The sequence below is a fragment of the Triticum dicoccoides genome, chromosome 2A (assembly GCF_002162155.2).
Source record: "Triticum dicoccoides isolate Atlit2015 ecotype Zavitan chromosome 2A, WEW_v2.0, whole genome shotgun sequence".
NCBI classification, from domain to species: Eukaryota; Viridiplantae; Streptophyta; class Magnoliopsida; order Poales; family Poaceae; genus Triticum; species Triticum dicoccoides.
Window position 1 is genome coordinate 574,146,339 of NC_041382.1, and position 14,651 is coordinate 574,160,989.

Consider the following 14,651-nt stretch of genomic DNA (forward strand, 5'->3'; position numbering starts at 1 on the left):
TCAGGTATGACACCTAGGTTTGATTGTGTTAAATCTTTTATGGATACCGATGTTTCCCATAAGTTTAGCACTAAATATGGACTTGACTCTGAGATAGTAGCTTCTTTCTGTGAATCTTTTGCAACTTATGTTGATCTCCCCAAGGAGAAGTGGTTTAAATATCATCCTCCCATAGAAGTAAAAGTAGCTGCACCTATTAAAGTTGAAGAAAATACTATCACTTATAATGATCCTATTGTTCTTGCTTCTTATGTTGAGAAACCACCTTTCCCTGTTAGGATAAATTATCATGCTAAAGCTTCAACTGTGGTTCATAAAAGCAATATTAAAACTTATACACCTTCTGGGCAAATTAAAGTTGAACCTGATATTGCTATTGTTAAAGATCTCTTGTCTGATAATATTGATGGGCATGTTATTCATTTTCTTGATGAGACTGCTAGAATTGCTAAACCTTGTGCTAAAGATAAAAACAGACATGTGGTAAGCATGCCTGTTATTTCTGTTAAAATAGGAGTCATTGTTATCATGGCTTATGTGATATGGGTGCTTGTGCTAGTGCAATACCTTACGCCTTATACAAAGAAATTATGCATGATATTGCACCTGCTGAGATAGAAGATATTGATGTCACAATTAAACTTGCCAATAGAGATACTATTTTACCAATGGGAATTGTTAGAGATGTTGAAGTCTTGTGTGGGAAAACTAAATATCCTGCTGATTTTCTTGTTCTTGGTTCCCCACAAGATAGCTTTTGTCCCATTATATTTGGTAGACCCTTCTTAAACACTGTTAATGCTAAGATAGATTGCAAAAAGGATGTTGTTACTATAGGTTTAGATGGTATGTCTCATGAATTTAATTTCTCTAAATTTAGTAGACAACACCGTGAAGAAGAATTACCTAGTAAGGATGAAACTATTGGTCTTGCTTCTATTGCCGTACCTCCTAGTGATCCTTTAGAACAATATTTGCTAGACCATGAAAATGATATGTTTATGAATGAAAGAAGGGAAATAGATGAAGTATTCTTTAAACAGGAACCTATTCTGAAAAACAATTTACCTGTTGAAATCCTAGGGGATCCTCCTCAACCCAAGGGTGAACCCATGTTTGAGCTTAAACCGTTGCCTGATACTCTTAAATATGCTTATCTTAATGAGAAAAAGATATATCCTGTTATTATTAGTGCTAACCTTTCAGAGCATGAGGAAGAGAGATTATTGAAAACTCTGAAGAAGCACCGTGCTGCTATTGGGTATACTCTTGATGATCCTAAGGGCATTAGTCTCACTCTATGTCAACATAAAATAAATTTGGAAGAAGATGCTAAACCAGTTTGTGATCATCAACGATGGCTAATGTCACAGCCCTAGCTCAGCCCCTGTTGTCCTTGCTTGATCTTGCTGCATCATGTCTAAATTTCTGAAACTTGAATTCAGGATTGTTGAAACCTCAGAAATCTGATTAAAAGAAGGGCAAGCACCCTTTAAATTGCATTCTGTGAATCCAAAATGCCCTAAAAATCGTTTTGTGAATTTTGGCAAGAGTTATATATCGAACCAAAATTCTGGAACATTTTTAAGGAATTATTTGGTCTCTGAATTTAAATCAATAATCTATTTGAATTTGGGGGTATATTCATAATATATAATGAATATATTTTCAAATGCTTTGTAATGTTTTATGTACTTTTGGAATAGCCAGAGAGGTAACATAAAATATCTCAGAATGTTTTGGCACTGTTTGAAATTATTTTGAATTTGAAAACAGTGGCAAAATAAAATGAAAAGGGAAACAGAACAGAAAAATTAAAGAAGAACAAAACTCACCTGATCCACTTACCTGGTGGCCCAACAGGACCGGCCCAGCTAGGCCCAGCCCACTTACCTCCTCGCTCGTCGTCTTCCACTACCAGTAGGTAGAGGCGAAGACGCATGCGCGCGCTGGGAGGCCTCCACCTCCTGCTTCGCGCTGGCAGCGTCCCCGCAAGTCCAGCTGCTCGCCTGGAGATGCCCGGCACCCCCTGCACCTCTTCCCTCTCCCCCTGGACCTCTTCCCCTCATCTGCTTTCTCCGCGCAGCACCACCGAACACACCCGCCGCCGACGACGAGCACCACCGCGGCCACCGGGCACCCCTCACCCTTCCGCTGAGTCCAGAAGAACCACCAGAACCTCCTCGTCCTCCCAATCGAGCTACTAGACGCCAGGAGGCCCTGCTTCATCGTCATCGCGGTCATCTTCAACCTCGGGCACCCGAGCCCCTCGCCGTCGATTCACTGCACTCCGGCCGCCCTCGAGCCCACTGACCCTCCAAACGGACTCACGGTGAACCCCCGAGTCGTCTCCCCCTTCTCCCTTGGTCGCTTTCGACCTCTCGTCCATAGCCCCGTCTTGGCCGAGAATTCCACGCCGTCGGCGATGTCGCCGCCGTCACTGCAGCCACTGAGGCTCGAAACCAAGCACGGTACCGTGCTCCTAGCATCTTCGGGAGCTCAGTGAGCCCCTTAGCCAGCCCTCCCGTCCTCTGTGGCCTCGCCCCGCTTGAACCCGTAGCTCCGGCCGCCGCAGTTGCCATCATCGCCATCGCTGTAGTGCACCCCAGCTGCTGTCGCTGGCTGCAATGGATGTGCGCGAGCCTGGGGGTCTCGTAGAGCCCTCCGCCGCTCTTTTGGTCGCCGGAGGGCGAAACCCGGCGCCCTCCGTCGTCTCTGGCTCCGCCGGCGACGAGCCACGGGTCAACTCCGGCGAGTTGACCCGGGTTTGACCCTAGTTTGACCCCCCAGGTCACTAACACGTGGGCCCACCCCTGATAATTCTTAGTTAGGTTTAGTTAAAGCTAATTAACCTAGATTAGTGCTTGATCTAACACTAACTAACGTTGTTAGTTAGATGTGTCACTGACTAGTGGTCCCCACAGGTCAGGTTTGACCTGGACGGCGCCTGTTGAGCTGCTGAAGTTAGCATGATGCAATGCTGACGCAGTAATAGGTTTTTTTGGATTTATTCTTACTCAGGAAATTCCAGAAAATAGTATAAACTTCAAAAATTCATATAAATTCATCCGTAGCTCAGAATGAAATAATTTATATATGAAAAATGATCAGGAAAATCCAATCTATCCATCTGTACCTTTTTCATGCATGATAGAACAACTTATGGCTGCTTTTAGGCCAAATCTTATAATGGCATTTAAACCTTCACATATGGAGTTTGAATTTGAACCTAGGGTTCAAACCAACTTCATTTAACCTGTTGCTAGTTGCATTAGCTCAAACCACATATTATTGCCATGTCATGATCATGCACCATATTGTGCATTGCATTGATTGTGTCTCTTCTTTGTTTGTCGGTGCTTGTCCCCTCTCGGTAGACGACGTACCGACGATGAGTTCGATGACACAGATGAAGAACTATTATATCTTCAGCAGTGCCAGGCAAGCAAAACCCCCTTGTTCATTCCGATGCAATCCCACTCTCTCGCTCATGCTCTCTTTTACTGCATTAGGACAACAACATTTCAACTGTTACATGTTGCGGTAGCTGAACCCCTTTCCTCTGCATGACCTGTCATTGTCACAGTAAATAGATGAAACCCACTAGCATGAGTAGGAGTTGTTTGAGCCCTGATGTGCCTACTCATTCATGTTTGTTTGTCATGCCTGCTACTGCTTAGAGTTGAGTCAGGTCTGATTCATCGGGGATGAATTGGAATGTGGTGAACATGTCCTACTATTGAGAGCTAAGTGTGTGAACACGATTTGGTAAAGGTAGCGGTGAGAGACCATGTAGGAGTACATGGTGGGTTGTCTCATTGAAACCGTCCTCAGGAACTGAGTTCTGTGTTTGTGATCCATGAACAGTTACTACCACACATTGGAATGCTTAAGTGCCCCTCTTGACTCATTAATCAACCTGATCTCTATCCAGGAGTTGCAACTAGTTTCTGGTGTTTGTAGGTAGTGCTAGTAGTCTACTAAGTGGCACCCGGTACAGGTGGGCTTGGGACAGACTAGGCACAGTGGCACGGTGTACCAAGTGGCACCCGTATGGTGGGCTTGGGAACCCTGCTCACATCGTTTGGGGTTGTGAGCGACACCCAGGCCGGATCTCCTTGCGGATGGAACCCGAATAGGCGATAAACCTGGACTAGAGACTTGTTGGTTAGTCAGGTCGTGGCCGAATCCCTCGCCAGGCTTCCGCTTGAAGGTTGCCAAGATACACGATGTGTACATGGTGGTAAGTGGCGAGAGCATGTGTGAAGAAGTACACCCCTACAGGGTTATCATTATCTATTCGAATAGCCGGATTCCTCGGATATGGAAACATGGACCCCTTGCATAGTTCATAGACAAGTGGAAGTGGATACTCTAAAATGCGCAAGATAAGAGTGAGTGCTATGGATGGCGTTCTCGTAGGGAGACGGGAGCGGATCCATAGTGGTGTATTGGTATGGTGAATATGTGGACTCGTGTGCGCCACCTCAAAAGAGTTACTTGCAGTCGTAGTTCAGGTCAGCCACTGAGTCAAAGCTGGCTTGCTGCAGTTAAAATCCACCATCCCCTTTGTTGATACCGATGCATATGTAGTTAGTTCTGATGTAAGTCTTGCTGGGTACATTTGTACTCACGTTTGCTTATTTTATGTTTTGCAGAGAGACTTCAGTCTCGCTAGTAGTTTCGCGTGGGCTTCGACGTTTAGCTTGATACCTAAGCTACGATCTTGTGCCCTCGGCGGGATCTGGTAGATAGTCAGGCTTCTCAGCCTTTTTCATTTATAGATGTCCGAACTCAGACATGTTAAGCTTCCGCATGTGCTTTGATTGTATGCTATGATTGTTGGGTCATGAGACCCATGTTTGTAATATCTCGCTCCTCGGAGCCTATTGAATAAATACTTGAGTCGTAGAGTTATGTTGTGGTGCCATGTTGTATTTACACATATCGAGCATATTGTGTGTATGATTGAAATGCTTGGTATGTGTGGGATCCGACAACCTAGTTCTTTATCCTTGGTAGCCTCTCTTATGGGGAAATGTAGTCTTGTGCTTCCATGAGCCTAGTAGTCCGCTACAGCCCGGTTCACGGGAGTCCTGCTAGCTCAGCACTACTGCTCCGGAGCACTTGACTGGCCGGCGTGTGATTCACTCCGTTCCTGTGTCTGTCCCTTCAGGGAAATGTCACGCGGTGACATCCGGAGTCCTGCCTAGCCTGCTACAGCCCGGGTTCCCGGAGTCCTGTTAGCCCAGTGCTACAGCCCGGATTCACATGCTGCTGACTGACATGGTCGATGTTGATTCATGTATGCTTGTCCCCGTAAGTTAGTGCCACTTTGGGTTCACGACTAGTCATGTCGTTCCGGGTTCTCTGTCATATGGATGCTAGCAACACTATCATATACGTGAGCCAAAAGGCGCAAATGGTCCCGGGCCATGGTAAGGCGACACTCGTGGGAATACCGTACGTGAGGCCGCAAAGTGATATGAGGTGTTATCGGATAGATTGATGTGACTTGGAATCGGGGTCCTGGCAGCTTTGGTATCAGAGCCTGGCTGCCTGTAGGATTACCAAGCCAACCGGTCAAAGTTGAGTCTAGAAATGCTTTAGTTATGTAAGGGAATTGATTGTGGAAGGGAACGTAAGGCTCTTTTTACTCCTTATCCTCATGACCTCCTGATTTGAGTCATCTCATCTTTTCTACGGGGTTAAGAACTAGGCTTCTCTTCTATCTCTCAGGATGACGTGTTACTAAACCGTAGTTGCCTAGGATCGTTGAGTTCAAGCCTCAATTCAGTTCGTACTACCTCCATATGTTCATAGCTGGCCTCAGAACCTTGATATTATGATGTTGAGTGGTTATGCCACCATTTTTTGCAGGATGTCTCAAATCATTTTGAGCATTTATAGCCGTTATGCTGTCCGAGTCATCCCAGGTTTCTAGATAGTCTGATGCACTTGCAATCACTTCTCCATGTTACTGATGTCCATTTGGGCCAGATTAATCACACTAACCAGTGTGTTGAGGTATTCATTGCCTCGATATATATGTTGGAGCTATTATTATGACCCTAGGTGTCCTAGAGAACCACCCAGTAATCTAGCAATGCTTTGTGTCCCAAGTGTGATGATTCTGGCCATCATTCTCGAAAGCATCCCGTGATGCTACTTAGTAGTAGGTATTCTACTCCTGGGTTTCTGAACCCGAGATTCACCCTACTTACTTCATGTTGATAGTGTTGCTAGTTCCTTTAGGATATTAGTAACTTTGCGATAGTCCTCGAGGTCCGTGGTATTTCCTTCTTCCAAACACCATGAACCATTCTTGGCAGAAGTTCTTTTGAACCGAAAGATCACAACAAAAGCGCTCTTGATGAGTTCTCCATTCTATATTGTGAATCTGCCAGTCCTTCTTCTTCTGCGTGGGTTATCCGGAAAAAATATGTTGAACTTGTTCGACATACTAATCCATGCATCCACAACTCAAAAAAAGTTATATGTTCCTTGAGTTGTCCCCCTTTCGTTGTATCCCGACCTTATCTATCAGTTGATATCCAAGTTTATGTCGTGCATTCGTGTTATCGATGCCTAGTATTCTTGTGGTCAATCGAGCCATTCTATTCCGGAATGACTAGGAGAAACAAGCTCCAGTACCTCATCCATTTCCAGGATTGGGTCAAAGCAGTTGTATTCTGCAGATCAAATACGATCAAGCTTTTGGTCTGTTCTACCCTAAAGTATTACCCACTTTATGTCAGGAACGTCATGACAATTGCACCTTCTCTTACAAATTCTTGACGTAGTGATACTTCTCGCCATCATTATTCATTCCTCGGTGTCGTGTTATCGCAGCCGGAATGCCGACAAGTGAATCGTCATGTGTGAAATCAATACTCCTAGCAACCGTGTTGCTTGATAGTTAATGGAGAATAATATCATTCTTAGCGTGTTGGATTTTGCACCACTATTCTAAGATTGATTATGCTATCTAGTCCATTTTCTTGGTGCACCCTTCGATCAATGAGTTAGGATTGTGTCAATCCCTCGCTCTTTTGATCATGTCATCTTGCCTTGAAAAGCAAGATTTTTCTCAAGCTTAGTAACATATCGGTGGTTCGTGATTTTTCGGATATCTTCTCGGAAGTGTTACCAGGTTGTCACCTGATCGCTACATTGAGTCGTGATCAAGTTGGTTTTCCTCCAAACCACCCATTCTCCAAGAATCTGTGTCGGATATCCCTGAGCTAGTTGGTTAAGCCAACCAACAACTTGGAGAGTTGGAAGATAAAAGCTTGTCTAACTTAGTTCATGTTAAGGGATATCTTTTGTGTGTGTGTGTGTGTTGAAGAAAGATGATATCTCCATCGATTGGTCCTCGTGATCAGTTATTGGATCTATTATCTTGTCCATACTTTGATTTGAGTGCAGGCTATTCTCAAATCAAATCAGAACCAATGATGTTCGTAATGTTGTCTTACTCGTGGTTGATTCCTCGGGCATACACCATTACATCTTTTGGTCTGACCAATACTATCATCCTGTTCACATAATTACGGAATTCCACTTATATGGAAACCTGGATAAATTGTTGTTGAGCCCATCAACAACATGCTTATCTTCTCCATGATTTTGCTGGACATTAAGCTAGTGTTGGAAACTTTGTAAACAATGCCTTCGAGTCCCGTCCCTGAGGTATATGTGTGGATGAGAGAAGTGACTTCCTCTAATTCACGTGTATCTGATGTAAGTTGCCGCCGTGAATTCGAGAAAGTTTGTTTTTGCTTCCTTTGGAATCATCCCAAGTCAGTCACGCATGTGCAAAGTATTCTATGATTTGATAGACTGATCATCTCCATTCCATATGTATTCCTAGCACACAAAGCCATTGATTGATTTTGTTCAAGGATAAGAAGTTCAAATGCTATTCCCGAAGGGCCCAAACAGACATGCACAAGACTTCGTTATCTCAATGATGGTTCCCAACCAGAACTCGGTAGTGTTTTTATAAGACTACTATGTGGTCATGCTTGTCTAGGACAGTGTGCTCACATGTATGTAGCAGAATCAGCTCATGTTTTGGAGCTTTCTATCATAGTTCATTTCCCGAGAATCTTGCAACTCCATCTCGTCGAATTGTGTTGCAAACTTTCTTTTCCATACATGTTGTCATAATTATCCTGTTACCAACCAGATTTGAATCTCGGGCAGATATGATGGTTGAAACTTCTTCCAAGAACTATGATATAGATTCCAGTGAAGTGGACGCACCTAGCTAGAAGCACTATTATTGTAGTATCTTGATTAAGCCGTTTGGTCACTTCCCATGAGGATGTTGTATGACTTATTCTACAAGTTGTTCCTTATGGATTTTTGTGCTCCCTAAGTCCGACCTTTACTTGATGGACATGTTGATGCTTTTAAGCATTGACCGTGGTACCTAGTACATCAAGGAGAACATTAGAAGCGGAGTGCTAGATGTCTCTCGGTCGATCATCCAGATTTGCTTCTTTGGCATTGCTAAGGAAAAATCTGAGAAAGTGATGTCCTTCTTTGCATCTGCATCCTCCATCACCGTTTATCATGGTAGTATGATGTGTTGCCAGGATCCTTGGCACGGATATTAGTAAAACTTGTTGAATATGGGAATGCTCAAGTTCTTGAGAGCACGCGAAATCACTAGGATTTATCGTCGGCATTAATTGGGATATGCTTCAGTTTCCTCGGTTATGCTATAACCTTTCCGATAGTGGAACCTCTCTCTACTGTTGGGTTCTCCCCAGTTACTAGAATCAATCCCAACATTTGCATTTTGTTCCCAGCTTGCACCCCGTTGTGCCAATTTTCCATGGGCTGCCCTTCTCAGTAATTGATGTTCAGGATCATCTTCGAAAGTGGTCCTACCATGGGTCCCATCCATTTCTGATGATAGGCAAAAATCATCCATTACGTTGTCTTCAACAAGGTAGTCCACACCATCCATTCTAGCCCGAGCGTGTCGTTCTTCTGTACTCCGTCAAACGATCATTCGTAAATTGCCTTAGGCTGGTATAAAGAGTTTCAATGATCCTTGTATCAAAAGTAATTCTTTTTGCCACTTAAGGGGATAATTCTACGAGTCACCTTCCTTAAGGTATCACGTTACGAGATCATGGCAAATATCTCCTTGCCACTTTGAAATTCATGCTCCATCTTATTCGAGTGGGGAATTGTAGCCTGCCAAATTGAAACCTCGTCATTTGTTTCTTTCCTCCCCTCTCGATATGTGTTTTGTGTCTCAGCTCGAGAGATGTTCCCACATTTCACCCCATAAGTTGATCGTGAGTTGTTCGATCTTCGAGAAGATCGATTCCTATAGAGTTTCTTCTGTCATCATCATGTTGGATCAAGATCCATAAGGCAGACAAGATCAATTTGAAGCAATGAATCAACATCTTTGATGAGGGAATTGGATCATGAAGATCGTGTTAGCTTTATGACCCCTCTATCTTCTTACCTCACATCTTGAATCTCGAGACGAGATTCTTGTTTAGTGGGGGTGAGTTGTCACAGCCCTAGCTCAGCCCCTGTTGTCCTTGCTTGATCTTGTTGCATCATGTCTAAATTTCTGAAACTTGAATTGAGGATTGTTGAAACCTCCGAAATCTGATTAAAAGAAGGGCAGGCACCCTTTAAATTGCATTCTATGAATCCAAAATGCCCTAAAATAGTTTTGTGAATTTTGGCAAGAGTTATATATCAAACCAAAATTCTAGAGCATTTTTAAGGAATTATTTGGTCTCTGAATTTAAATCAATAATCTATTTGAATTTGGGGATATATTCATAATATATAATGAATATATTTTCAAATCCTTTGAAATGTTTTATGTACTTTTGGAATAGTCCAGAGAGGTAACATAAAATATCTCAGAATGTTTTGGCACTGTTTGAAATTATTTTGAATTTGAAGACAGTGGCAAAATAAAATGAAAAGGGAAACAGAACAGAAAAATTAAAAAAGAACAAAACTCACCTGGTCCTCTTACCTGGTGGCCCAACAGGACCGGCCCAGCTAGGCCCAGCACACTTACCTCCTCGCTCATCGTCTTCCTCTGCCAGTAGGCAGAGGCAAAGACGCACGCGCACGCTGGGAGGCCTCCACCTCCTGCTTCGCGCTGGCAGCGTCCCCGCGAGTCTAGCTGCTCGCCTGGAGAAGCCCGGCACCCCCCTGCACCTCTTCCCTCTCCCCCTGGACCTCTTCCCCTCCTCTGCTTTCTCCGCGCAGCACCACCGAACACACCCGCCGCCGCCTACGAGCACCACCGCGGCCATCGGGCACCCCTCACCCTTTCGCCGAGTCCAGAAGAACCGCCAGAACTTCCTCATCCTCCCAGTCGAGCTACTAGACGCCAGGAGGCCCTGCTTCATCGTCATCGCGGTCATCTTCAACCTCGGGCACCCGAGCCCCTCGTCGTTGATTCGCTGCACTCCGGCCGCCCTCGAGCCCACTGACCCTCCAAACGGACTCACGGTGAGCCCCCGAGTCGTCTCCCCCTTCTCCCCTGGTCGCTTTCGACCTCTAGGCCATAGCCCTGTCTTGGCCGAGAATTCCATGCCACTGGCGATGTCGCCGCCATCACTGCAGCCACTGAGGCTCGAAACCGAGCACGACACCGTGCTCCTAGCATCTTCAGGAGCTTAGTGAGCCCCTTAGCCAGCCCTCCCGTCCTCTGTGGCCTCACCCCGCTTGAACCCGTAGCTCCGTCCGCCGCAGTTGCCATCGCCGCCATCGCTGTAGTGCACCCCAGCTACTGTCACTGGCCGCAATGGATGCGCGCGAGCTTGGGGGTCTCGTAGAGCCCTCCGCCGCTCGTTCGGTCGCTGGACGGCGAAACCCGGCGCCCTCCACCGTCTCTGGCTCCGCCGGCGACGAGCCATGGGTCAACTCCGGCGAGTTGACCCGGGTTTGACCCTTGTTTGACCCCCCAGGGTCACTGACGCGTGGGCTCGCCCCTGTTAATTCTTAGTTAGGTTTAGTTAAAGCTAATTAACCTAGATTAGTGCTCGCCCCACTGGTCAGGTTTGACCTGGACGACGCCTGTTGACATTCTGAGGTCAGCATGATGCAATGCTGATGCAGTAATAGATTTTTCTAGATTTATTCTTACTCAGGAAATTCCAGAAAATAGTATAAACTTCAAAAATTCATATAAATTCATCCGTAGCTCAGAATGAAATAATTTATATATGAAAAATGATTAGAAAAATCCAATCTGTCCATCTGTACCATTTTCATGCATGATAGAACAACTTATGGCTGCTGTTTAGGCCAAATCTTATAATGGCATTTAAACCTTCACATATGGAGTTTGAATTTGAACCTAGGATTCAAACCAACTTCATTTAACCTGTTGCTAGTTGCATTAGCTCAAACCACATCTTATTGCCATGTCATGATCATGCATCATATTGTGCATTGCATTCATTGTGTCTCTTCTTTGTTTGTCGGTACGTGTCCCCTGTCGATAGACGACGTTCCGACGATGAGTTCGATGACACCGATGAAGAACTATTATATCTTCAGCAGTGCCAGGCAAGCAAAACCCCCTTGTTCATTCTGATACAATCCCACTCTCTCGCTCCTGCTCTCTTTTACTGCATTAGGACAACAACGTTTCAACTATTACATGCTGCGGTAGCTGAACCCCTTTCCTCTGCATGACCTGTCATTGCCACGGTAAATAGATGAAACCCACTAGCATGAGTAGGAGTTGTTTGAGCCCGGATGTGCCTACTCATTCATGTTTGTTTGTCATGCCTGCTACTGCTTAGAGTTGAGTCAGGTTTGATTCATCGGGGATGAATTGGAATGTGGTGAACATGTCCTACTGTTGAGAGCTAAGTGTGTGAACACGATTTGGTAAAGGTAGCGGTGAGAGGCCACGTAGGAGTACATGGTGGGTTGTCTCATTGAAACCGTCCTCAGGAACTGAGTTCTGTGTTTGTGATCCATGAACAGTTACTACCACACATTGGAATGCTTAAGTGCCCCTTTTGACTCATTAATCAACCTGATCTCTGTCCAGGAGTTGCAACTAGTTTCTGGTGTTTGTAGGTAGTGCTAGTAGTCTATGAAGTGGCACCCGGTACAGGTGGGCTTGGGACAGACTAGGCACAGTGGCACGGTGTACCAAGTGGCACCCGGATGGTGGGCCTGGGAACCCTGCTCACATCGATTGGGGCCGTGAGCGATACCCCGGCCGGATCTCCTTGCGGATGGAACCCGAATAGGCGATAAACCTGGACTAGAGACTTGTTGGTTAGTCAGGTCGTGGCCGACTCCCTCGCCAGGCTTCCGCTTAAAGGTTGCCGAGATACACAATGTGTACAAGGTGGTAAGTGGCGAGAGCATGTGTGAAGAAGTACACCCCTGCAGGGTTATCATTATCTATTCGAATAGCCGGATTCCTCGGATATGGAAACTTGGACCCCTTGCATAGTTCACAGACAAGTGGAAGTGGATACTCTAAAATGCGCAAGATAAGTGTGAGTGATATGGATGGCGTTCTCGTAGGGAGACGGGAGCGGATCCATAGTGGTGTATTGGTATGGTGAATATGTGGACTCATGTGCGCCACCTCAAAAGAGTTACTTGCAGTCGTAGTTCAGGTTAGCCACTGAGTCAAAGCTGGCTTGCTGCAGTTAAACTCCACCACCCCCTTTGTTGATACCGATGCATATGTAGTTAGTTCTGATGTAAGTCTTGCTGGGTACATTTGTACTCACATTTGCTTATTTTATGTTTTGCAGAGAAACTTCAGTCTCGCTAGTAGTTTCGCGTGGGCTTCGACGTTTAGCTTGATACCTCAGCTACGATCTTGTGCCCTCGGCAGGATCTGGTAGATAGTCAGGCTTCTCAGCCTTTTTCATTTATAGATGTCTGTACTCAGACATGTTAAGCTTCCGCATGTGCTTTGATTGTATGGTATGATTGTTGGGTCATGAGACCCATGTTTGTAATATCTCGCTCCTCGGAGCCTATTGAATAAATACTTGAGTCGTAGAGTTATGTTGCAGTGCCATGTTGTATTTACACATATCAAGCATATTGTGTGTATGATTGAAATGCTTGGTATGTGTGGGATCCAACAACCTAGTTGTTTATCCTTGGTAGCCTCTCTTATGGGGAAATGTAGTATTGTGCTTCCATGAGCCTAGTAGTCCGCTACAGCCCGGTTCACCGGAGTCCTGCTAGCTCAGCACTACTGCTCCGGAGCACTTGACTGGCCGGCATGTGATTCACTTCGTTCCTGTGTCTGTCCCTTCGGGGAAATGTCACGCGGTGACATCCGGAGTCCTGCCTAGCCTGCTACAGCCTGGGTTCCCGGAGTCCTGTTAGCCCAGTGCTACAGCCCGGATTCACACGCTGCTGACCGACATGCTCGATGTTGATTCATGTATGCATGTCCCCGTAAGTTATTGCCACTTTGGGTTCACGACTAGTCATGTCGCCCCGGGTTCTCTATCATATGGATGCTAGCGACACTATCATATACGTGAGCCAAAAGGCGCAAACGGTCCCGGGCCATAGTAAGGCGACACCCGTGGGAATACCGTGCGTGACGCCGCAAAGTGATATGAGGTGTTACCGGCTAGATCGATGTGACTTGGAATCGGGGTCCTGACAGTTGAATCCTAAAATGAAAGAAGTGGTAAGAAAGTAAATACTAAAGCTCCTTGAGGCAGGTATAATCTATCCCATTGCCAATAGTCAGTGGGTAAGTCATGTCCATTGTGTCCCTAAGAAGGGAGGTATTACTGTCGTTCCTAATGATAAAGATGAATTGATTCCTCAAAAATTATTATAGGTTATAGGATGGTAATTGATTTCTGCAAATTAAATAAGGCCACCAAAAAGGACCATTACCCCTTACCTTTTATCGATCAAATGCTAGAAAGATTATCCAAACATACACATTTTTGCTTTCTAGATGGTTATTTTGGTTTCTCTCAAATACCTGTGTCAGCCAAGGATCAATCAAAGACTACTTTTACTTGCCCTTTTGGTACTTTTTCTTATAGACATATGCCTTTTGGTTTATGTAATGCACCTGCTACCTTTCAAAGATGCATGATGGCTATATTCTCTGACTTTTGTGAAAAGATTTGTGAGGTTTTCATGGACGATTTCTCCATCTATGGATCTTCTTTTGATGATTGTTTGAGCAACCTTGATCGAGTTTTGCAGAGATGTGAAGAAACTAATCTTGTCTTGAATTGGGAAAAGTGCCACTTTATGGTTAATGAAGGTATTGTCTTGGGGCATAAAGTTTCTGAAAGAGGAATTGAAGTTGATAAAGCCAAGGTTGATGCTATTGAAAAGATGCCATGTCCCAAGGACATCAAAGGTATAAGAAGTTTCCTTGGTCACGCCGGATTTTATAGGAGGTTCATTAAGGACTTCTCAAAAATTTCTCGGCCTCTGACTAATTTATTACAAAAAGATATACCATTTGTGTTTGATGATGATTTTGTAGAAGCATTTGAAATACTTAAGAAAGCATTAATCTCTGCACCTATTGTTCAGCCACCTGATTGGAATTTACCCTTTGAAATTATGTGTGATGCTAGTGATTATGTTGTAGGTGTTGTTCTAGGGCAAAGAGTTGGTAA